We start from the raw sequence: 26,851 nt of genomic DNA, 5'->3' as shown, positions 1-26,851 counted from the left end.
TGAGTAATTTGATGTATAGCAATGTCTAATTTATATAGCGTAGAGAGAATAGGGATGGCTACAAATGGGGTTAGAAAAAGGGTGGACGCATATCAGCATATGGAAAACCCGCTGGATGGAAGGAGGTGAGTTTGATCTATCGCAAATCCTTTTGGACGAAATAGTTTTTAATTAACTTAAAGCATGCATAAAAAATCTCAAATATAAGTAGATACATACAGTATAACACAAAATCTAATGATTAACTAAATAAGCCAATATAGACTGTAACTAAAATGAATTTAATTCTTAATACAGAAACTGCGAATCTAAATTAGTCAAACGTTAAGAAGTCGATTACAATCCATTGTCATTATTGCTCGAGATGCTTGAATCTTAAGTATGCTGCTCAACGAATTTTAATGTTAAAAACTTGACTTTATATTATTATTATATGATCACAATTCACACAGAGTTTAAGCATTATATACCACAGGTTGATACTGGATCATGTTGAGATGACCTGCGTGCCTTTAACAACTTCTCACAATGCGAGCTGCAGTCCACGCAAAATCACCCTCTTGTCACTTCCAATCCATTTCTCAATCCTCAGCCTTAATCAACAATCATTTGTCGTCCGATTAAGCCCCTATAGTTACCTGCACTAAACAAATCAAGTTAGAATTATAAAATGATTATTGTACCTTGGTTTAGTTTGTGGATAAATGAAATATTAGATATTTCAACATCCCCCACAAGCTAAACACAAAAGCATTATTCCTTTTGAAATGGATCGATTAATCCCATTTTTTTATAAGAAAATCATGTTGCAGTGTACCCAAAAGACTTGGTTAAAATATCAACATGTTGCTCTTCAAATTCGATCTTTAATAATTTTTAATACTTCTTTTGAAACTTTTTCTCTTATAAAATGTCCATTTCAAAATGTTTAATTTTAATTTTAATTTTTATTATTTTTATTTATATTAAACACTGGGTCAATGCCAACTTTATTGCAGATTCACTGTCACGAAAAACACCGACCTATGTAAGAGCGAGAAACAATATACCGTTTTTTATTTTTCCATGAAATCATTGAACCTCCTATATATACACAAAAACCGGTAACTAAACATTTAGCCCTGCATCAACATATATCCTTTTAAAGCCATAAAGTCACTTTTAAGAATACTAATTCCTTTTACATGATTACATTTCAGAAACCTTAAAAACTTACAATGCAATATTAAGATGTGACTTACGTGGACTATGCAAACTGACTTAACACTTGTACAAACATAAGAGCTACCAGGTGTATTAATTGTTAGGTAAATTAATTTTCCAACCAGTTTCTGAAATTTTGTTATGTTTTGTAATAAATCATCTTTGTTATCAATTCTTTCAAGTTTGTCAACAACATTCGACTCAAGTGGGGTTTTAACAGGTTTACACTCGCGCATGCCAAACTCGGAATACTTCCTTTAAGTTAGGCAAACCCTCCATAAACTTCAATTACTTCATTTCCTAATAGAAAATTTAACTTGCCTAGATCTTTAATAAAAAATTACGATTCCAAAAAATCTTTAACTTTTGCTATTCCATCAATGCTATTACCACTAAGTATTATATTAGCATAAACCAGTAACATAACAACGGTAGAATATTTAGATCTCATACATAAAAAGTAATCAATCATACCTTGTACAAAACCAAAATCAAATAAAGAGGAGCACAACTTCTCATCCCATTTCCTTGGGGATTGTTTAAGGCTATATAAGGATTTTAAAAGCCTGCACAACCTGATAACCTTGTGGTAAAGACATTTACGCACTTTCATTCAAGGTTCCATACAAAAAAGAATTATTATTTACATCAAGCTGAATCAAAGACCAATTATTATTAATAATAAGAGCAATAACAGTCCTAACAGACAGTAACCATTTTAGCAATAGGTGAGAAAGTTTCCTCATAATATATTCTTCACGTTGATTATATCCCTTAGCTACGGGCCTAACCTTATAATTTTCTACCTCCCTGTTTGACTTATATATTATTTTGTATACCCACTGACAACCAATTGGTTTTCGACCGGAGGGTAAGTCAGTAATTTTCCAGCTTTGTTTTTAATTTTAATTTTAATTTTATTATTTATTATGTTTTAAATTTTTTTTCGATCAGGGTGAAGAGCTTCCATCTCTTCGTTCATTTCTTTTACCCAATTAGGGTCTAACGATGCCTTAAAATCGGCTCGAGGCTTAATACTTTAAGGGAAATCCTGATCGAAACAGAACTGCTCTAGATACATTCAACAAATGACGATGTTTTAAAACCCATCTCGAGCCATTCAATTGCTTCTTCAAAAACATCGTTACAAAAAATGCGATACTGGATCTCGACATCCCCCATAGTTGTAACATCAAGTCGCCGAGTTCACGCCATTGAAGATCGTCTCCGATGACCAGAGCGAGACCATTACCGATCTAATACAAACTTTATCATTATATGGAATTACCCTTTACGGACTTGCCCTAAACTGCCTCGCTTCCCGGTACTAGATGGTGAACTCGTTTAGGTTAACCCTAACTTATACCACGAATTGCTTTAGGCACCAGGATGTGTGCGACACGAGTCATGGTGCAACCGTTCGTGATCTAAACCTTAAATACCTAAAAGGCTTGTTAGTTCCATACTAACAAGAACAAGTTTTACTTGAGTTAACACTATGATCCAAAACTAGTGTACCACTGCAATTTAACACCACTAATACTACCAGAGCTAGGTGGTAGAGAACAACCCTCTGGTAGTGGTGGAAGTCCTGATTAAGCTGATGAACACGCCGGTAATTTTAGAGAATTTTATGGTTTTGGTGTGAATATGGACATGAGTCTGCATTCTATGGAGGTGGTCAACTGGTTGACCAACACTGTTGAATAACCGAATGAGTTTTTCCACATGCATATATCAAATTGTATATCGTCATATGAGAATATTAAGGAAAATCACTTGTAGAACTGGTTGGTGCAACTCGTGTGTAACATCCTAAACTTCAAACCACAATTGTTATTTTTAAAATAAAGATAGTAATGCAAATCTTGTTCTCAAAAGAGTAATAACAATATTTTTTTTTAAGTTTGACAAACCATAATCAAATTAGAGTAAAAATGGGATAGTGAAATTAGATAAGCAGAAGTCTCTAAAACATGGGCATGGATGCGATGCAATCAGACCGTGTCCTTCCCTTTGCTGCCAAACCAACCTGACACATTTAGACCTAAACGAGTAAACACAAAGCTTAGTGAATTCCCTAAAATACCACATATCCAATGTGAATGCTATGGTCCATCCATAGCCTTACACCCACTTCCGTTGCTACAGTCCCCGTGACATTTACTATTTCTCAGAACCAAAAAAACTTTTCTTTACGCTTTAAAATCATAATATCATTGTTCGCAGAAAAACCCAGTACAATAAAACATTTTGCGAAAACTGTTTCGTTTTATTAAAATATCTTTGATTAAAGATGTTGTTTCAAAATACAAAAACTATGAGGATAATATATAACATTGTTACAATGTAAAGACCTAATGGTCCTGAACAATATTGCAGGTTGTCTCTCAATCACTCGACATCCTAATCAAGTTCCATACATAACATTGTTACAACGTAAAGACCTAATGGTCCTGAACACTATTGCAAGTTGTTTCTTAATCACTCGACATCCCAATCAAGTTCCAGCAGCTTTAACTATGTTACTTGTGATGCATATAATATGAGTGAGTCGGTTTGGGAAACGTGGTGAGACACATAGGATTTTCAATCCCACAATATTATTATCATAATAATTTATAATTATCAAACCTGCAAAAGCATCTGTTACTAAACAATATAGATATATCCCTTAACTTAGATATCTATAAAACATTACACCTATACATACCCATCCTAACCGATTCTCATAAATCCTAGTCCACGATTATCATGAAGAATCAACTCGCCCAGTGAATCGTTTAGAACAATGGTTTGACTACACAACTAGGGGATTCCATGGATGATGTAAGTCATAAAGGCCATTTAATCCATAAGAGTATTTGATGAATATGGTATCCCATTTCATCTACGTTTGTGGGTTTTTAGCCTAAACTAGCAATGTAATTCATAAGACCATCTAAAATGATCAAGTGTTGTCATCTTACTATGGGAGATGACCAGACATACCGTTACAATTTCCTGATCTGGACCCACCATTTTTGGTCATCCAAAGGAATACTTTATTGTACTCATGTACGTAATCCGTACATCGACACCTGATAGTGTCATAGAGCAGAGTTCTACTCTTCGTTCCTATCACACATACCCTTAATATGATGCTACCCAATATCCAAACTTAATCAAACTAAGCATCCCCTTTAAGTTCTAGTGTATAACTAGACAAGATTACAAATCTTGTAATCAACACAATTTATTGCCTATGTAATATTTTTACAATACAAGGTGTAACTAACAACCCCTTTGATTTAACTCGAACTAAGCACCCTTTATAAGTCTTATTTCGTTACTAGGTAAGACTATAATGCTTATAATCAATTTCCAAAACATTTTCCTATTTATACTATACTATCACAATACAATATGTGATTATTCTTTTATCCAACTTAATTGGATCTAAATATTATTTATATGTATTAGTTTTAAACTTAGACCATATTACAATCCTTGAAATCAACTTTTAATATTAACTCTGTTTAGACAACACTATCCTAAGTTAGTGTATATTTTTAACACATTATATCAAGTATTTTAATATATCATAATCTTTTAAGTAATAATACATATTTTTAAGATTATCATATAATAATATCATATAAACATTTAACACATAATTAACCATATCTGGTTCACACAATATATGTTGTCATATATATATTTAACAAATGTTCCAGATAATATGCAATTAATTCACAAATAAACTTTCAACAGATAATTAATACTTTTAAATAAATACTTAAAACTAACTATGCACTCACCTTATATAGGTGGAAGACTCGTAGGAAGGCCCGCTCTTTGAATGACACTTTAGATTTCCCTTTAAAATGATCTAAACACGAATATTATTAAGTCTTAGTATTCGTTCGTATATATAAAGTTTAGTCATTATAATGTTTTTCTTAGACTTATCAATAATCCTAAAAGAAATAACGACTTATAGATGATAAGAACCAACAAGGTAAGATCGTATCGGAGTTATGATCTGTTTGACATATAACTATATACTGTTTGGAAAAATCTACTTTAAACACCTCATAGATATAGCTTAGACATCATTCCTGTAAGTAGATCGATCGGTATAACGATTGGTATTACTGATAAATCTTATTTATAAGTTCGTAATAACGACTATGAACATAAATATAAGTTGTACTTAAAGTGTAGTAAGTGCAACTTAACTTACCGAGTTTTCAAACAGAAGTTCAGAAAGTTCGCGGGCCGAACTTCAACTCTGAAAACTTCTTTTCGTCGGCTCTCTTCGATTCTCTAACGACTCAGAGCTTCGCTGACATACTCTAAAAACTAGGAAGAATCGGATAAGAAAGAAAGAAGAATTCTAAAGAGAGTTTAGAGGAATTGAGCAAGGAAAGATGTAGAATTCGTCGTTTATTTATAAGGGTCTGATCACGGGGTAGGCCCCACGTTTCCTCCTTATCTTTCCTGTACGAGATCCGTTTTCAACGTTCTTTATATCTACGCATAGGTATTTTCGAGTACTACAATTTTCATTTGGACTCCATCAACTAATTCTCATTCTATCTCGAATTTACAAATCTGTATCGAATTCGCCTCGCTCGAAGAGTAGTGGCCACGTTTCGTCCATATCTTTCGCATACGAGCTCCGTTCTCGATGTTCTTAATATCATGCGTTAGTATTTCCGAGTACTAAAACTTTCATTTAGACTCCATCGGCTAGTTCTCATTCTATCTCAAATTTACAAATCTATATCGAATTCGCCGCGCTTGAAGAGTAAGGACCAAGTTTCATCCATATCTTTCGCATACGAGCTCCGTTCACAGATTCGTAATTTCATGGACTTCAACTTTCATTTAGATAGTTTTGTCTAACGAGCGATCGATTTTTGTTTCGTAGTCTGTGACACATACTAATATACTGTGTCGTTACGAAAAATTATAACTTTCTCATATGAAGTCAGATTTAGGCGTTCTTTATATATACACATTTATTATTACTATTACTACGACTTTCGTTTTGATTACTTAGGCTAATAAGCAATCTATCTCCGGTTCACTTTTTATGGCACACATTATCGTATTGGATTGAACGCGAAACTTAGAAAAATCATAACTTTCTCATATGAAGTCATATTTGGGCATTCTTTATAGGGTTATTGACATAGAAGCACAATGATGTTTTCCGTTTGGTTTTAAAAGGTCCTTCAATTAATTTTCGTACTTCTTACCTCACTAAAGTGACAAATTACTTGTCGTTTATACCATTAAAGCCGGTTACCCGATAATTAAATGTGACGTGGCCTTTAGATTTTATATTTCTTCAATTAAATGACATCTCATCAATGACATGTCAACGCCTTCATATAACTATTCAAAAAATGGCTTTACTCCAGTCGGTTATCAAAATCGTGTTGAAGTGTTGAAGATTCTAGGGCTTTTCTCTCCCATTTCTATAAGTTTTCTCTCGTCTAGGGTTCTTTTGTAGATAAAGTTCATCTGGTTCTTTTCTAGTTAAAGTTCATGGCGAACCTAGACCCTATTTTCTTGAAAGTGCGTTTACACTATAACAGTGTTTTTACAAGACACCCACATAGATATACTGGAGGTGAAACGTTTATGTTTACTGACCATGATTTCTCTGGAATGGATTTACATGGGTGTTGTGAATTTCTAGATAGATTTGTTGGAGAACCTTTTGAGAAACTTTATTACTTAGCACGTGATCTCACTATGGCAAATGGTCTTAGGGTAATAACTAACGAAATGGATTATCAAGTGTTTATTGATGTTGCTTATCAGTCACCTGAAAGGCCAATAGACCTGTATTTAGATCATATTGGGGAAGGATTTGAGGACTGGTTCGATGAAGAAAGTGATGAAAGTGGTTCAGTGATCAAGGGGGATGACAAAGAAACTGCACAAGGAATCCCCGATCGTGAACCAGCCTATATGTTTGATGCTGGTTTGGATGATGAAATCAATGGGAAATATTGTACCCCACTAAACAAGACTAAGGACGATGAGTTTCTTAACAAGTTATGCCCAGAAGGTAGAGAAGAGAAAAAGATTGAAGAGATAGATAATAGTGAGGAATTGGACAATGATGTACTTGAGGAACATCCTATCTTTAATCCTCATGTACAATGGAAGAAGCAAGAACCAATTTTAGGCATGAGATTTGAGGATCCAAAACAACTTAAGAGCATGTTATGTAATTATGCTGTTAAAAATGGATATCAACTATGGTTCGAAAAGAATGACAGTAAGAGGCTTCTAGTATTGTGTTGTAAATGTGCTTGTACTTTTAGGTTATGGGCAAGTTGGATGAGTACAGAACACAGTTTTTAAATCAAATCTTTAAAAAGTGAGCATCAATGTGCTAGGAACTACAAATTGGGTTCTATTGTCAATTACAGATGGATTGGTAGCCACTACACCAAGGAGTTTTTGCATAGACAGAAACTGACAATTAGGCAACTACGATTGGAGGTCATCAAGAAAATTGGTATTAAAGTCAGTATTAACCAATGCAAAAGGGCCAAATAGTATGATATGAATATTATTGAAGGTACCCTTATTGAGCATTATGCTAAGCTCTGGTCTTATGGAGAGGAAATTAGAAGATCCAACCCTGGTTCAACAGTCAGCATGGATGTTCTTACAATGCCAGATGGAACTAATCACTTTAGTAAGTTTTATGTTTGTTTTGAAGGTGTAAAGAAGGGGTGGTTAGAAGGTTGAAGGAAGGTGATTGGAATTGATGGTTGCTTCTTGAAAGGGTATGTTACTGGTGAGGTGCTTTGTGCTGTGGGGAGAGATGCTAGGGACCAAATATACCCAATTGCCTAGGATGTGGTATGTGTTGAAAAAAAGGAAATCTGGAAATGGTTTCTGTCATTGTTAAGTGATGATCTCAATCTTGGTATGGGACAAGGTTTAACTCTTATGTCAGACCAACACAAAGTAAGCAAAACATTTTATTATTTCTCTTTCACAAAGTACATTACCCAATTCATTTCTAACTACTTGTATGTTGGTATAGGGTCATATGGAAGTTGTCAAGGAATTGTTACCATAAGCTGAGCATAGGCAATGTGCAAGGCACATTGTGGCCAACTTCAGTAAAAAGTTTCCAGGGGCACAATTTGTTAACAAGTTTTGGTCTGCATGTAATGCAACAACAGAACAATCTTTCAAGGAAATAATGAAGGATATTCAGCTTATGAGTCCAGAGGCAAGTAACTACTTGATAGAGAAGGACCCTAGAACATGGTCAAGAGCTTACTATCAAGTTGGTAGATGTTGTTCTAGTGTGGAGAAGGGAGGATGTGAAAGTTTCAATGCAGTTATAGTTGAATCCAGGAAGAAACCTATCATCACAATGCTTGAAGAATTGAGAATGTATATGATGAACAAGCTGTTCACTGCAAAAGTTAATGGATGGTCAAGTGATGTTTCACCTGAAATAAGGCCGAGGTTGAATGAGTTAAAGATTAATCAAAGGTTTTGGGAGGTATTTCCAAGTGGACTCAACCAGTTTGAGACTAGGTCAGGAAGTGAGGCATATGATGTTGATTTAGACAAGAGGACATGTTCATGCAGGATGTGGCAACTTAATGGTTATGGATGTGTTCATTCTGTGGCTGCCATTAGCTACCTCAATAAAGATGTTGAGAAATATGTGGATCCTTATTTTTGTAGAGCAATGTATATGAAGACCTACCAGTACAAAATTTATCCAATGAATGGAAGCAAGATGTGGCCTAAAACTAATTACATTCCACCTCTACCCCCCAAGAATAGAAGGATGCCTGGTAGGCCAAAAACTAAAAGAGTTAGAGATGTGAGTGAAAAGGGTGGATAGCATAGAGTTTCTAAAAAGGGTAAGAAGATGATGGGTTTCGAGCAATACATCATTCCTATGGTGTACATGCAAACCCTAATAGCTTTTGGATCTAGTTTGTCTAATGAACATGCAATTGAATATCCAAAGCTATAAACCCTAGATCTATCATATAATAACTGAAATAAGGGTTTAGTAATTACCTTTGATTGTTATATAGCAATAACAATCAATCATTGGCTTCAGAAAGCTTAGTGCCTCAAGTGTTGCACCTCTAATGGAGTCACAAACACCACTAAGCAACTTGGATGAAGAGGAAGGAGAGGGGAGGCACCAAAAACGGCTGGAAACCCTAAAGGATTACCTTGTCCACGTTTTTGGGGCTTAAGGGTCCTTTATATACATGTAGGCTATTAGGGTTTACAACTAGGAAACCCTAATCTGGCTGCTTAAGCCCTAAGCAGCCCATGGACTCCTTTAACATATCCCTTGGACGAATTCCTTATGGGCTTCCCATAGAATTCGTCCAACCTATATTATTTAGGTAATCCATAGCCCAATTGCAATTATCTTATAATTACAAATCCAGTCCCCTAAGTTTAATTAATCTCTTTTAGCCACAAAATTAATTCTCAATTAATTCTTGACTAATATCAATTAAACATTATGATTTCTCCTTTAACATATTATTCTTATAATATATTAATAAATCATAATTAAACCTTTCTCTCCTTAATTCATCCTACATATTGCTATGGTGAAGGCAACCCAAAAGGACCATGCTCATAATCGGGTCAAGTACATACCAAAATAGTTATGGACTTAGACACTAATCCAACAGTCTCCCACTTGGATAAGTCTAATAACTATTCTGTATAACTTCAGAACCTGATCAGCAATCGTAGCTTTCAAAAGCCGATGTCAACTCTGATCTTATCAGATGCGCGTGTCCTTTAGATAAGGGATTATATATTCCTCCATTCTCAAGATATCGTATAGACACAAGACATGAATTTGATCATTCTCTCTATACTGTTTCCCGACTTCCGACTTATGACGACTGACAACAGACTATAATTGAACACATCAACTTAGTCTCGGCTTGGCCAAGCGCTTAGGGTGTCATCACTAAATCATTGAGAGGCCCACAGATATCACTTTTATCCCACTTTGGGTAAAAGGAATGTATAAACTTCGACTCAAATGCTCGCTTGCATTTACTGATCGAATCACACACAACAATAAGTTTTATAACACCAAGTTACTGGTGCGTTTTCTTATTATCAATGCGCAACCGACCAACAAATAACAACTTACACGTCTCGGTTTCAAGAATATACAATGTTATCGTCTCACAATTACTCATGATAAAAACCATGAAGTGATTCAAGTGAGCGTGGGTTTGATCCAATACTCTAATCTTATCAAAGCACTCATGAACTCTGCAGCAAACTTGTGCTATGTCTAAACACTTAGACAATCTACAGACATATTCATGACAGTCTTCCTTCATACCTACTTCCAACGTATGACCGACTGTGGAGGTTCGAATAACCCAGTTATTCTGGAAGTCAAAACATGCAAAGTGAAACGCAATAATAATATTAATCCTATATGGCCCCAAAAATTTTGAGCGTAAATAAAGACACTTTTATTTAAACACCATATTGATTACTCATTATTCATTGCTTACTGTTTCAGAAAATCAACTTATTACTCAAATTATAACCACAATTGTCCCATGCTCCAAGCATGCACACTTTGGTTTCCTATGGTCCACACTTTGTAAAATAGATCAATTGAAAAACTTTTCCAATGAAACTCATTTCACAATCCCCAATCCTTATCATTAGTGTAAGAATACCAAATTCTTGCCACTTTTAGAATATGTCAGATTCTAACATTTTATGCAACGATCCTTTCGTAAAGTCATAGCACAAAAGTCATCAAGACTTGGCCAATGAAATCACAAAGTACTCTATTAGAAATTGTCACAAAACAATTCTATAGATGTGATGTCTCTCACTCAAAGTACATTCCTTCGAACATCCTTTTGCATAAAAGTTTCTAATCTACATAGATTCTTAATTTCCAACTCCCATTTATGGAAACATTTCCATATTTGGTATATGACAACTCATTCTTAATAGAATCTTATCTATTCATAATAATGTCAATATAGTCCATCCAGTACTATACTTCCAACTACTCACAAGCGACAAATCCTCAGTGAACCTCAGATCGTCCTTTGATAGTTGTTTAATTATTTTAGTCAAAACCGATTCTAGTCCTTTTTCCCTCTTACTGCCCTAGGCATTTGGAAAATTTTTGAATGGTCAAATATTATAGCATATGCAATCGATCCTATACCCGAAGCGTATTGGACACGATGCATAATGTCTCACATAAAGACGTGATACTTTATCAGCCTTCTGCCATAATATTTTATGTGCTCTGTAACCACAATTCGAACTATGAAGAGGGATGCCGTAATCATAATCGAATTTTGAGAATGCACTATGTATCATTGACTAAATTTATTAACATTTCTTGATCTAAGCTTTAGAATTTTGAAACGAAGTATAATATTCTCTCCCTTAATTATAGCAAAACAACTTTTCAATCCTTGCAACTTTGCAAAGTGAATCTTTGTTTTCTATAATTAATATTGCTAACTTGCAATACTTACCATAATAATCATGCTCCCACTAACATGATGATTATTTTCTTACCAGCATAACACTTATGCTCCCACTTCCAGAAAACAATGCTTATTGAATTCCTTAAGTTCATATTTCTAATACCTAATGCTTTGATAAGCCTTTATCTAAGCTTTTTAAGCTCATACACCTTTGCCTTAGATAGCTCACATGTGTGTCTAAACAATTCAGAATTTATGTTACTAAGTCCCAAATGTTCAGACCAATTGCCAAATCTCACAATTCGAACTATGAAAAGGGATGCCGTAATCATAATCGAATTTGAGAATACAATTTTCACAATTGCTATCTTCTTAAAATCTTTCTTAGTGAAAGCATTTCCTCACAATCATTTTCATGAATGAGGGAAACCTTATGACACTTAGATTTTATGATGTATGTGTTCCTATCCATGTGAATTTGTCCAAACGAAGTTTTGCGACAAATCCAAACTCATATGGACCGAACGTGCTCAATCTCGATTTCTTGCCTCATGGTAACATGAATGCCCACCATGTCTTCCAAGCAACTCACCCTTTCATATCAATGTACTTTCCATTGATCAAGGTGCTTTATCTCTATGTATTCAAATGAGAACTCATAGAACTTACATGCATATTAACTTAATTGGAATGGCACAGAAAAGAGTATGGCATCCACGATAAGCTTTAAACCTCAAGTCATGTGCTAGTGATGATCAACTAGGTTTACTCTTGATTTGTTCTTGAAACTTTTAAAGACCATTAAGACTCCCACTGAGTCCTTGACATATAAGATTCTCTTGTCAAGAAACATTTCTTGACAAACAAATATTCAAGAGTTAGTGTAGCTTCTTATCAAGCTTAACACTTCACACAATTGGTCTTAGTTGGTCTTTGACTTATCCAAGACATCACAACTTACCAATTTCAAATGTGCAAGAATATGAAAACTTTTTTCCAAATTCCACATTTGATGAGTGTCATAAACCTTCTTAAGACTTGTCACTCAAGTCACAATCTTAGAGTATGACTCTAAGACTTGATTTTGGAACGAAGAATGATTGACTTCTTGATTTAACCATTTCTACAATTCTCGATTCCTCTTCTTAGACATGCAATTGTACTAAGACTCACTTAGAGGATCAATTGAGACATGGTTCTTAATCATTAAGACCTATCATAAAACACAATAAAAGGTACTCTCCCTTCTTCTTAGAATAGAGAAACTTTTATCTTTCTGCCTACTTGATTCTTCTTATTCGTTTTGCTATTGATTGAAACTCTTTCAATCAACTCAGAATTATACTTAATCTTATAAGTATAACCATATTTACTAAACTTTAGTAAATCATGACGAATATCTTTATCACTCTTGTGGTGGACTCGATCAACGCACAACCTAGTGTACTCGATCTTCTAGTCCTTCACTTGACACTTTGCCAAAGAATTAGTATAATCTCCAAATATGAAGTTTCTCATTCATCACGCAACCAAGTTGTATGATTCCAAGTTTCTGTCCAATTGAAACTTGGGCGATGAGAATCTTCCTTTATTTGGCAAATTCTCGACATTTCCACAAATAACATAATTAAGAATCAAATCCATTATTGCTAATAGTAGAAATATTCAAACATCAATTTTTCATACATGCCACTGCAAGGATAAATAAATAAGACAAAATCAAAATTTATTTTATTGCGGAAAAATTTGTCCTTACAATGCAATTCAACTGAAAAACTATGCTATCACATATTTCTTATCAATCTATCCTAACTCTAGAGTAGTAGCTCAAAAATCCGATCTTCAAGCAATGCGATCGAAATCCATTTCTTCACGATCAGATTCAGCTTACTTCTTCCCTTAAGCTTCCTCTCTTTTCTTCGATCCTACAAAACATCAAAATGTAATCTTATCACATCATGTATTGAAAATCAAAGAATAGGAACTTATAGAGTTAGTTATTGGATTTCACCTGAAGTAGAGCCATACGTCTTGACTCTCCCATCTCTTAGATCTCTCAGGTAGTTTGGGCAGCTTCGACTCCAATGCCCCTTCTCTTGGCAATAAAAGCAAATGGACTCCTTTGGCACAGCACATGGGACAATCTCATACTTAGTCCTTTCTGGACTTCCAATGTTGCCAGTGTCCATTGAAGTTTGGGAGTTTGATTCACCAGACAAATTTGCTTGACCAGCACGCCAAATCATCGCTGATTCAGCAGCTACAAGCAAATAGGTGAGATCAATGAGGGTCACGTCTTGGTCCATCATATAGTACTCTCTAACGAACTCACTATATGATTCAGGAAGCGACTGAAGAACCTAGTCAACAGCCAACTCACCTGAAATCTCGACACCCAACATCCTTAACCTGTCAATGTGTGACTTTATCTCCAAGACGTGTGCACACACATGTTTCCCATCTTCGTGTTTACTTGCCAATAGGGCTTGAGTGAGCTTGAACTTTTCAAGCCTTTGAACTTGTGGGTTAGGGAGAATAATTGGAGGAGGTGGAGGAAGTGAAGCATGATCTCTTGATCCTCGATCATATTGTGGAACATCATCTTCATTTGGAAAGCTTGTTCCATGGGATTTGGGAAGACCATGATTGTCAGAACTAGACATCTACAAAACGGGAGAAAATTCAAGTTAAGTTGATTAGAATCCTTGATGTAACACCCAAATGAAACATCAAGGCTAGGATCCAACACAATACTCTACAACCTAGAAGAGGGATGCCGTAATCTAGTTGCAGAATATTTGAAGGTAGGTAAATGACGATTTACCAATTTCCACCATGAAAAACGAAAAAGAAATTTAAGTTTTAAATGAATTGAAACTCCTAGATCTTTTGAGATTCATTGAACTTTTCAATGGCATGTTTAAATCTCGATTATGCACTTCAAGTTTGCGACTGGGATGCCGAGGATCACAAACAAGGTGTGAATAACCATACGAATCACGTGGTGCACCCAATTGCTACTATCACCTAATCAATGTGCCGGTTAGCCACACACGCTCCATTGATCTATGATAAACATCGAGCTACCCTTCGCCACCAATGCCAAACCCAAATTAGTGTGCCGGTTAACCACACACGCTTCACTAACGTTTCGACAAGGGTACAAAGTGTAATTCCATGGATTAGCATACAATTCCACATTTTTCCTAAAGTAAATATGATTTGGGAATTTGTAAAAGCATGTAGTTACTTTGTACTTCATTATACTTATAATGGAAGGTTTCGTCCTATCCTACCCGTTCGGCTAACGACCCTCCACTAGTCAAGAGTGCGGTGGGTAAGAGTGGATACCCATTCAATCGCCATTTTATAGGCAATTTCCTTAAACACCCCTTATAGACCAGCTTCGTGAATGAGGCCTACTAACGGTAAGACTGACTCTTTACTCATATATATAATATTAGACTTTTAATGTTACATATATATAGTATAGGGTGTATTTTACACTTTTAAAATACTAGGTGGTTCAATTTAATAAATTATACTTTTAATTTAATCAAATGTAAACCAAAACTTTATGGAATTATTAAATCTCTTTTAATTATACACTTTAATTAATTAATAAAACCATAAGGGTGTAATTTGAACTTTTTCAAAAATACGAGGGTTTTAGAATTTAACATTTCAAAATTAAACTTTTAATTAACTTTTAAATTCCAAAACTTAAGGGCAAGTTTTGAAACATTTCAAAACATTAGAGTTTAGAATTTAAATATTTCAAAATCAAACTTTTAATCAAAAATTTAAATTCCAAAACTTGAGGGCAAGTTTTGAAACTTTTCAAAACATTAGGGTTTAACTATTTAAATTTCAAAAACAAAACATTTAAGTTCAAATTTAAACTATAAAACCTAAAGGGGAAAATTGAAACTTTTTCACAAGATAATTCAAATCTAAATTACAAATAATCAATCTTTATCTAATAAAACAAAAGATTATCTAAATTTTGACAATTATCTTCTATTTTGGTAAGGACAATCACCCAATATCAATAAAAATCGGATCTTATGAATTAAAAATGTTTATGGTAAGTATCCCAATCCAAAACAACAACAAAATCGCCAAAAAAACGCTGCCAGACTCGCTGACTCGTCGAGTCAGCACTGGACTCGTCGAGTACCCAGTGGACTCGGCGAGTTCAGTCATGGACTCGGCGAGTCCAGCCCCAAAATTCAAAAAAAATCGTTTTTCAGCCAATTTTCAATCAAGTAAGCATCAAATTCAGTAACAAACAGCCCTAGGCTCTGATACCACTGATTTGTTTCGAGCAATACATCATTCCTATGGTGTACATGCAAACCCTAATAGCTTTTGGATCTAGTTTGTCTAATGAACATGCAATTGAATATCCAAAGCTATAAACCCTAGATCTATCATATAATAACTGAAATAAGGGTTTAGTAATTACCTTTGATTGTTATATAGCAATAACAATCAATCCTTGGCTTCAGAAACCTTAGTGCCTCAAGTTTTGCACCTCTAATGGAGTCACAAACACCACTAAGCAACTTGGATGAAGAGGAAGGAGAGGGGAGACACCAAAAACGGCTGGAAACCCTAAAGGATTACCTTGTCCACGTTTTTGGGGCTTAAGGGTCCTTTATATACATGTAGGCTATTAGGGTTTACAACTAGGAAACCCTAATCTGGCTGCTTAAGCCCTAAGCAGCCCATGGACTCCTTTAACATATCCCTTGGACGAATTCCTTATGGGCTTCCCATAGAATTCGTCCAACCTATATTATTTAGGTAATCCATAGCCCAATTGCAATTATCTTATAATTACAAATCCAGTCCCCTAAGTTTAATTAATCTCTTTTAGCCACAAAATTAATTCTCAATTAATTCTTGACTAATATCAATTAAACATTATGATTTCTCCTTTAATATATTATTCTTATAATATATTAATAAATCATAATTAAACCTTTCTCTCCTTAATTCATCCTACATATTGCTATGGTGAAGGCAACCCAAAAGGACCATGCTCATAATCGGGTTAAGTACATACCAAAATAGTTATGGACTTAGACACTAATCCAACAGAAGATATCATGTAGTTTGTGCAAAGTGGAAGGACATAATAAGAAGACATGTCCAAATGTTGATAGGTCAAGACGAAACAAGTTACCAACTAGGGTTAACAGGACTAAGGCACCAAATGTAAATACAATTTATTATTTATTAATTTGTTATTAATTATGTTTCATTTAAAAGGGTGAAAATGTGAAGAAAAGGACTGCAGAAGTGGCAAGTGGTAGTAGGACAGGAATGGATGGTGGGGATACACATGGTAGTAGGGTTAAGAGGACTAAGACAACAAAGGTATATACAAACTCTTATTTATTATTTTTTTTATTTTTTATTAATTATGTTTCATTTAATAGGGTGAAAATGTAAAGAAAAGGACTGCAGAAGAGGCAAGTGGAAGTAGGACAAGAATGGAATGTGGGGATACACAAGGTACTAGGGAAAGTGGGACTACACAAGTGACAAGGGTGAGGGGTAATGTTGTAATTCCCCAGCTTAAGAGGAGGAAAAAGAGTGAAAGGATCATCAAGAAAAAATTGGCAACCAAAGTTATAGGAAAAGATGGAGAGGGTAGCACTTCAGAAAAACCTGTCAACTTAATGTAGTTTTTGCATGTGATGTTTCTTTTATTATGTATTAAAAACATGTTAGGATGTTTGCTTTTAAATATTCTATGTCGGAATTGTTATGTAATGTATGACACTCACTTTGGTTATTAATATATTATCTTGTGGGATCCACTGTCCTTTGTGTCTTTTTTATGCATTAGATGGTCCATTGTTTCTTGTCCCTCCTGGAATTGTTATGTGGACCATGCTATTTATTGGAATTTGTTTGTGGACCATATAACAACTCATGCATGATATTATATAAAAATTCATGCACTATAACAATTCATGCAGTATACTATCAAGGAAACCATAAAGAGCAGTTAAAATAGAATAGATTCCATGCATCCCAAAAGACCATATTCCAAATATCTAATCACCCAAAAGACCATCCCAAAAGAACATCCCCATATCCACCCTGTTCCAAAAAGCACCTATACACCATGACCCAACATCTTACACCAACAACTACAGCTTAAAGTACATGACCACAAACAATATGCAGACCAGAGCAATCAAAACAACCTTTTTTAACATCTTCTTCAACCTTTAAATCTCAATGAGTAGTTCTTGGATCCTAGCTTCAGCAAGTTCCTTCTCAGCTTTCCTAAGCAGCTTGTGCTTCTCCACCTTCTTCTGCAACTCAAAAACTTGACCATTGCTAACCAAAAGGTCGTCAATCCTAAGTTTCATGTTCCATAACGTATCCTTGTAGTGTTTTGGTAATGCTGGGTCATGTAACATCCCAAAAATACAACCCAAAAATTTTTGTTTGAAAACTTTACTAAACCATAATATCAAATATTAAAAGATAAAACCATGAATCATGTATCTCAAAATGTCATAATAAATTTATCAAATCGAAACTAGTGTCAAGATCATATCAAAATATCAGAGTCTAACTCCCAGGCTAAAACTGTGGTGTGTGCCATGCCATCATCCCGAGCCCTTCCCTTTGCTAGCTGAAGTACGTGAAACCAAAACTGAAATTGTAAGCACGAAGCTTAGTGAGCTCCCCCAAACTACCACATACCATACAATAACATATAAAGCACATACTGGGCCTCGCCCACTGCATCGGGCCGAAGTCCGAAACTGACTAGGGCCTTGCCCACTGCATCGGATCGAAGTCCGGTACTGCATCGGACCGAAGTCCGGAAGTAACTAGGGCCTTGCCTACTGCATCGGACCGAAGTCCGGAACTAACTAGGGCCTTGCCCAATGCATCGGACCGAAGTCCAGAACTGCATCGGACCGAAGCCCGGAACTGCTTGAACATAACATAACATAATCATAGCATATAATATGAACACATATACTGCATACTGCATCAGACCATAGTCTGGAACACATAACACATACCATGCCTGTATCACAAAGACACCAAGCATACTGAACTACTGCATCAGACTGTAGTCCGGAACTACTGCTAACTAAACGGGCCGGCATTGTGGCCGTAGACCCGTTCCTACTGGAAGGAAAACTCACCTCGTAAGGCCGACTGCTGAAATGCTGCTCGGGAACTGTCTGACTGCTGTTCCGGTAACTCCCCGACTACAATTCCCAAAAGACACTTAATCAGACACTGATAACTAATCTTAGGGCAAAATGACTATTTTACCCCCTGGCCAAAGTCAACAATCCGTTGACCTGACTCGCCGAGTTGGGCCGCCAACTCGTCGAGTCCCTATCTTTCCTTCTACTCCCTTTCCCGACTCTACTCGTCGAGTTTAGCAAAGACTCGACGAGTTCTCCTTCTATAATAACATCAAGTCAACCTTTATCTGACTCGTCGAGTTGTATGAACAACTCGTCGAGTCTGTTCTTGTGGGAAGAAGATTGTCTTGGACTCGCCGAGTCAGGACGTAGACTCGTCGAGTCCTTCTACACTCAGATCCATGTCTTAACTCACTGAGTCTTTACTCCACTCACTAACAGACTCGCTACTACTAAACAGGGAATCTAAGACTCGTGACCTGAATCGCCGAGTCCGAAGAACGACTCGCCGAGTCCTTTGCATGCAGTTTCTATTCAGCCGATTCTAATCAGTTTCAGTGCATCCAATTCATAGATCTGGGTTTCTGGGACAATCTGAACACGTAAAGTTGCTAACTTTACATGTATCTATGATGCAATGAAGCAATAACACTCAAACTTGGCTATAATGGGGGTTACTTGTCTAGAACAAGGCCATGGCTGCCAAAAGGTGGCCTTCTTGAGCTCCTGGAACTCAAGAGAGGCTAGATCTGAGATATGGCTTGATTACAAAGCTTCATCACTAGGGATTTGGGGTTTTTGAGCTCAAAACCATCAATTTGGGGACAAAATAGATCTAGCAATACAATAACCAAGATGAAAGCTTTATTACCAGAAAGGATGGCCAAAGAGGAGTATAATCTGGATCTACTTCTTCTTCCTTGAGTTCTTCTACCTTCTCCTTCTTCTTCTTGCTCAACAATGCACCAAGATTCCTTCACAAGGGCAAAAATCACTCACACACACTTTAAGGAAGCTAGGGTTTCAGGAATAAGTCTCTGAGAGGTGAAGGAGGCTGGGTTGGGGCTATAATGGTGTTTAAATAGGGTACACTCCCTAAAATTAGGGCTTCATCCAGACTGGCGGACTCGCCGAGTCCGGAATATGGACTCGTCGAGTCGCCACGCCAACTCCACGTGCTGACCCGCTGCTACTCGACGAGTTAGGGCCACTGACTCGTCGAGTAGCTTCTAAAATAAGAAGAAAAAAATGTTTTAAATGCATACCAGGAACGGGGGTTTACAGGTCAAGCCACTGGAAAAAGTTGCAACTGTCGTTGGATATCTACAATGTTCAAAATTTAGGGTTTCCTCATCGTAAATGGGGTTTTTTATCGATCAAAATAGGGGGTTTGCAGTACAAAAATCAAAACTTTAGGTTTAAAACTTATCGATTGTAACGAAGGCTTACCATTGATTTTGCGCAATTGTAGAAGCGATGACCTGGGTTGTTAGACTTCCAAGCTTCTCTGAGCTTTGACGCAGGCTGATCGCGACACAAGTAGGGAGGATTCACTTCAATCAGGTAAATGGCGACGGGGTTATACGATTCGGAGGAGGAAGACATGGTCGAAAGAGTTAGTGTTTTTGGAGGGTAAGGAAATAGTGAATGTTGTTCTATTGAATCCTTATAGTAGGCAGACTGGACACCAGCCGGCTATCACAGAACACGTCACATTTGACTTCCGTTGACCAACCGGGTAACCGGGAAAAAAATGGAGAAAACCTTAATTTGGCAGGTAATTTGTCACTTTAATGGGGTCAGAGGTACGGACATTAATTGAAAGACCTTTTAAAACCAAACGGAAAACATCATTGTACTTCTATGTCAATAACCCTTTTTTATACCCACAAAATCGTCATCATGACTATTACAACTTTCGTTAAGATTACTTATCTGAAATAATCTTTTATTTTTAAACGCTTATTTAATGTAATTCGTTGAATTTATAATAATGTTTTATATAACTATTATAAGCCCATAATATTTGTCCATAAAATATGTGTGTCATATATAAATATCATTTATATAACCCGTATCACATATGATTATCCTTTTCGAGGATTTAATTGTTCAATAAAATAAATATTCATAATTTATAATCCCTAAAATGTCTGGCCTGAATTTGTGGGTGTTACAGTCCTCTTGTAGTCTTTCCTGCTATAGCCCCCATAGTCTTTCATGTAAGTGCTATGGTTCCCCAGAGTCTTTCATATAAGTGCTATGGTCCCCAATAGTCTTCCATATATGTGCTATTCCCCCTATAGTCTTTCATATAAGTGTTATGGTCCCCCTATAGTCTTTCATATAAGTGTTATGTTCCCCCATAGTCTTTCATACAAGAAGGTCACAAAGACAATCTATTACACATTGACACCTAGTGTCCTACATACTATAGTGAGAAGACTCACTTGAGTCACAAATTCGAACTGCCAGCACTCACATACTCGAATGGATCAACAACACTAACCACCTAATTTACAAATAAGTATCAAACGTCATCTCCTAACGTAATTCCTCAAAGTCTGATCAAAAGTCAATTTGGACAAAAGTCAACGGTCAACGTGCGACAACCAGATCTTGGCCGCATCGTGTCCACTAGGAGACAAAACTATATATCGTGATTTGTAACGCCTGTGTTTCTGGGCTAGTCATTAATGTCGATGTAATAATCTAGGTTAACTTTTGTAACCCGTCTTGAAATAATAAAGATGTATTATTTGAGTATTAGGTGTTTTGTGCTTAATTGTGTGACTTAAATGAATTAAGGATAAAAATAAGCGTCAAAATGAAATGTTAGATAAGCCCTATATCTATACATGAAGTTGTAGTGGTCGTGGCAAGGTTTCCGAATATATAAAGAATGCCGAAATCCGAGTTATAACGAAGAAGTTATGACCTGTAGAAGTTTCGCGACAGAACCGGTACGACACTATGTGACGTATATAGTGAATTTACGATAGAGCGATATTTAGCCTTAGTGATCTAAGCGAAAGTTGTAGAATACGTTAAACCGAGAGCGTACATAAAAAGAACGTCTAAATCTGACTTCGTATGAGGAAGTTATGATTTTTCGAAGTTTCGACTTAGCGGTATGCAACCCAAAGTTCGAATATGAGATCGAGTGGTTTCTAGCCGAAACAATCTAAATGAGAATCGAAGATCTCATCGATAGTAATGCAACGGTAAAAAGACAGACCAAAACGGACGTCAGATGAAGAAGTTATGAATTTCTAACGGAGTTTTCCTGTCCCGGCCTACTAAAAATAATATAATAAAAGTTAAATTCAAAATTAGCCGACGGAGTCTAAACGAGAGTTGTAGAGCATAATCTCACTTACGTGTGGATATAAGAACGTCGAAAACGGAGCTCGTATGCGAAAGATTTGAATTTCTGAAGTTCGGGGCACGAACTTCCACCCGTGTCAGAGCTCACGACGTGAGCATAGTGTTCACGACGTGAGCAGGTGATGGACACCTTACACGGAAAGTGGACATGATGAACGCAGTGACATATTCGAGCTCACGACGTGAGCATAAGTGGCTCATGACGCGAGCATAGTTTCTCAGCCCTATAAATAGAAGTTCAAGGGGCAGCCGGGTTTGGTTGTTCCTTTTTCACTCTCTCACTCCCGATACTCTCTCTAGCCGTCTTGAAGTACCCTCGAAGCCCCGGTATCAATCCCGAGACCCGAAGCGAGTCCCAAAGCACCGAATATCCCGAGAAGAAAATAGTTTCGAGCCGAAGCTCTGCCCGCGAGAAGCCCGATGTGTGAAGAGATCACAATTTCACCGAAGAATACTGCTTTAACAACCGTAGTGCTGTCCGAGCATCATCTTATCAAGTGAGTGCATAGTCTCTTTCATATACACGATTTTTAATACAAGTATTGATGAATGTATTAGATATATGATATGAGTAAGTGTGTAGTTGCCTTCTATAATACACATATATGAATTATACTCTATGAAATACGTGCTATGTGATTATATACTATTTGTTATGTGGTATGAGTATTGAATGAATATGTTATACAGGTTTTAAGCTGTATATAAACAAGTATATATTATCTACAAATATGTTGGGTAGACCATGGGTAGATAGTGATGTGTGATGAAATAAAAATGATGAGAGGCCTCGATGTGATTGTGATCTAGTCGTCCAGCAGAATATGGATGACGACCACGGACTTTTCTAGACAGCTCAGTGGAACGCTGGCAGGCTCATAACCTATAGGTGTAGTGACCTTGGGTGTTTATTTGTTGTATTCTATCCCCCTCATGGTTGCCTTAGGACATTCATTGCTGAGGAAACCCCTTTGTAGTAGTGTCCGTCCCGATGAAAAATCCTAGACTAGGTCCCTTGTGATAGTTGTTGTTTTAGGGACGTAAAGTGAGGATAACGGGAATGGGTAATCGGGTTATTGTTGGTTGGTGAAATTAAATATAATTATTTATTGTGGGTTGAAAACCCTATATGCTCACCAGGCTCCCAAGCCTGACCCACTCAGTTTCTTTGTATTACAGGTAGTGGCGCGAGAGCATAAGTTGGAGAACTTGTGAAGATGTTTTTGTTTATAGACCAGTAGTTGTATATAACTGTGTAAGGTCTATGTTTTATTGTTTATGCTTTTGTGTCTGTATCGGAACATGACATCCCGAGTTTTGATATATAATGAAAATACATTTCTTTAAGAAATGCTTTGATAAACCTTATTTTATCATGTATTGTTTTGGGGATAAATTCTGCAACTCTTTTAAATCAATGGATTTACTCTGAAATTATTTTAAAAGCATAAATGAAACCGGTCTTTTCTGGCCGTGAATTTGGGGATGTCACATGATTGGGTATTGCGACTCGTGTCGCGGTTTCCTATTTTCTACGTCAAGCTTCTTGGCTATTCAACCACCCTCTCATTAAGCTCTTAAACACTTAAGTCAGGGGTTCAAATTTTAATATCTGAAACCTATAATGGTCTTAATGGATAAAGTTTCCAACTTTATCCTTAACCAAGGCTTAATCACTCACAAAAGTAAACCCTAAGTCGAACAATCCATTTAAAATGCCAAAGCCAAGTGCATGGTTCAAGGAAAGCACATGCATGACCTTTTTCTCCACCACAAAAGTTCAAAAGCATAGAAATGTTCTTCCTAAGCTCTGGAGTTCCTCAAACTCCAAGAAAATTAAGATTAGGGGACTAAAATGATCACAAAACCACCAATAACCTAGATCTAGCATGCAAAAGCCTTAAAAATTGGATCTTAGAGACTTACAGAGCTAGAAAAGGTCACATGAAGGTAGATTACTTCAACAACTTGCTTCTAAGGACACCAAATAACAATCTTCTTCTTCAAAAATAACACAAAGGGAAAATAAGAACTCAAAATCACCAAAATAGGCTATGGGTTTGGATAGGAGAATGTTCTCTGGAGGCTGACAAATAACGAAACCCTAAGGGTTTGTGCCCTTAAATAGGCTGGAAAACCGAGGATTTTAAGGTTTGGCCTATCAGGCCGCCGCGTTGCGGTCTTCATTAAGGGTCGCTCTACGACATAGGTCGTGCCATGCCCCTTAGTCCATCGCGCCGCCACCAAGAGAAAACCCCAAACATTTTATTAATCCAAATACATACCAAGAAAACGAAAACGAGTGTGACATTGTGTGTGTTTTTCTACAGAGTTTGATCCGAAACAAGATTATTAATGTTCAATATTTGTTTATTGAGGCTCATGTGTTTTGTATTGAGTCTTCTAGGATCTGAGAAGTTGTAGGTAGGGGTGAGTACGGTGCGGTTATTGGCCAAAACCGAACCGCAAACCGTAAATATGATTATTTTAACCATAGAACTGAATGGTGTGGTTATTTTAGTGGTGTGATTTTTCTCTTTATTATGCATTTCAGTTTCATGCGATTGTCGTTTGGCTTTTAACTGCGTAGATTTGGTGCAATTTTTATGTGTTTTTTGTGCGGTTTTAATCTACATATAAACATTTCAGATTTCACATAACTTGTTTGGGTATTTTCTGTCTTTTTTGCGGTTTTAAGAGTTTAAAGACTATTGGTTGTTACTTGTAATAATAAAAAACAATAAGACAATAACTTAAAACACTACCAAATGATTTAATATTATTCGTGAGATTGGGAGAGATTGAGAGTTGGGACCATTAGAGTGAGGAGTTGTGCTGAAGGTTAGGGCACAACTCTCAGTTATGGTGCTAGGATCAATTGATTTAGTATCCCTCAAAATTTCGTTCTCAGATCCTCCTTTTAAGAAGTAATATATTAATAATTAATTAATAATTAATTAAATACTGTATAAAGTTATTTCCTTTTGATTTTTGTGTGATATTCATAATTTTAGTTATCATCGTACAATGAGTGAGATGACAAACGGACAACAAGCTGTGCCGCTAAGTCTTTTTATATGGTAAAGCCAATTCTTTTGAAGACTACTTTCATAGAGCTAAGGGATATAACATTGCTATGCATGATCTATTGTACTCTATTAAGAAGCTCAACCGCATCCGACATGAGGAAACCAAACATATCAAATGCAAAATGTATGAACACGTGTTAATTTTCCATGCACGATTTCTCATGTTTGGTGACCTTGCCTGTAGCAGTTTTTAAAGCAGCCTATCCTATCGTGGAACCCCCAGCCCTCAAGTCTACGAGATGGGATACCACTGTAAGGTCCACAAATGCGTGTTTCCCTCCAACCCATCCAAAAATCAAAACGTCAGCCGGTCTAAGGGATGACCTTCCTTCTACCGGGTCAGTAAAGAAATTCACATGTGTCTCTTTCTTGGCGGAAACCCCGACACGCTTAAATATGTCAAATAAAACATCCCTAAATTAAGTTATTTAATTTAATGTATATATAAGTGTTGTTCGGTTTTTTATTCGGTTTGGGTTTTGTTATTCTATGCAGTATGGTTTAGTTTTTTTTTTTTTTTATGATTTTTGGAAAACTAAAAACCGCACCACACTGAAAATTTGTGGTGTTTGCAAAACTAAAAACCTGGCAGACGGTTTTCGTTTCAGTTTCTGTTTTTTTGTTTTTTTATTTGCGGTTCGGTTTTTGCTCACCCGTAACTATATCTAAGTTTGTTTCACCTTCTTATTACCTTAAAATAATTCATGTTTTTTTTAATATTTATCTAACGATTTTTTTTAAAGTTTTGCATAAAGATGTGTATTTTGTTGTGGATCAGGTATAATGGATGTTTTGGGAATAGGATTTAGAATCTTCAACTTAGTTTTAATCTATGGAAGTGTAAAATAATCAATCATATGAGAAAAATATTTGGATATCGCTATCATTGACTATGAGAGTATTTATGTCTTTTGGACAATCGAGAGCAAGTCTCTTTCTGACCTTGTTATACCTTTTTGGGCGGGAGAAAGAATTGCAATTTTGTTCAATTCAATAGATGCCAAATGCAATGCAACCTATTCTAGGTATTATGCTACTTATACACAGGTTGAAAATTTTTCAAAGCGTATTCAAATACATAAAACCTAAAAATTGCTTTATTTAAAAGTTAGATTGTCATTCTAATAATATCATTTAACATGCCGATCATGCTTAGTAGTCAAGGGAGGTGACAATAGAACATGTAAAGTCTCCAACATAAATTACAAGAAATTGTGATCACTAATTAGTAATATGCATGCCAAAATAGATAGTTCAAAAACAACCCCACAAGTAATTGGAAATTACTGGGGTGGGGGTGCTGGTGGTGGTGGGCAATGCCCACGATTTAGCAGTGAGAGAAGACCTTGGGGGTAAATTTCTCAAATTTTGTTGTATGAACCTACAAAAAATTGCGAAGTTAGAATTGTACAACAATTTGTTTGTAACGACAGAAAATTTTCAACCAAAATTTTCATTTTTAATCTCATAAAAC

The 26,851-nt window shown here is 36.1% G+C and overlaps 1 pseudogene; it reads left to right on the top strand.

Moving 5' to 3' along the window:
• Positions 1 to 54: 54 nt before the first annotated feature.
• On the top strand, positions 55 to 24,878 carry LOC145163664 (uncharacterized; annotated as a pseudogene).
• The last annotated feature ends 1,973 nt before the right edge of the window (positions 24,879 to 26,851 follow it).

Source organism: Lactuca virosa, chromosome 3 (genome assembly GCF_052849685.1).
Source record: "Lactuca virosa cultivar CGN04683 chromosome 3, Lactuca_virosa_CGN04683_v6, whole genome shotgun sequence".
Lineage (NCBI taxonomy): Eukaryota > Viridiplantae > Streptophyta > Magnoliopsida > Asterales > Asteraceae > Lactuca > Lactuca virosa.
Note: the sequence above shows the minus strand (reverse complement) of the source record. Positions and strands in the feature narration are given on the sequence as shown.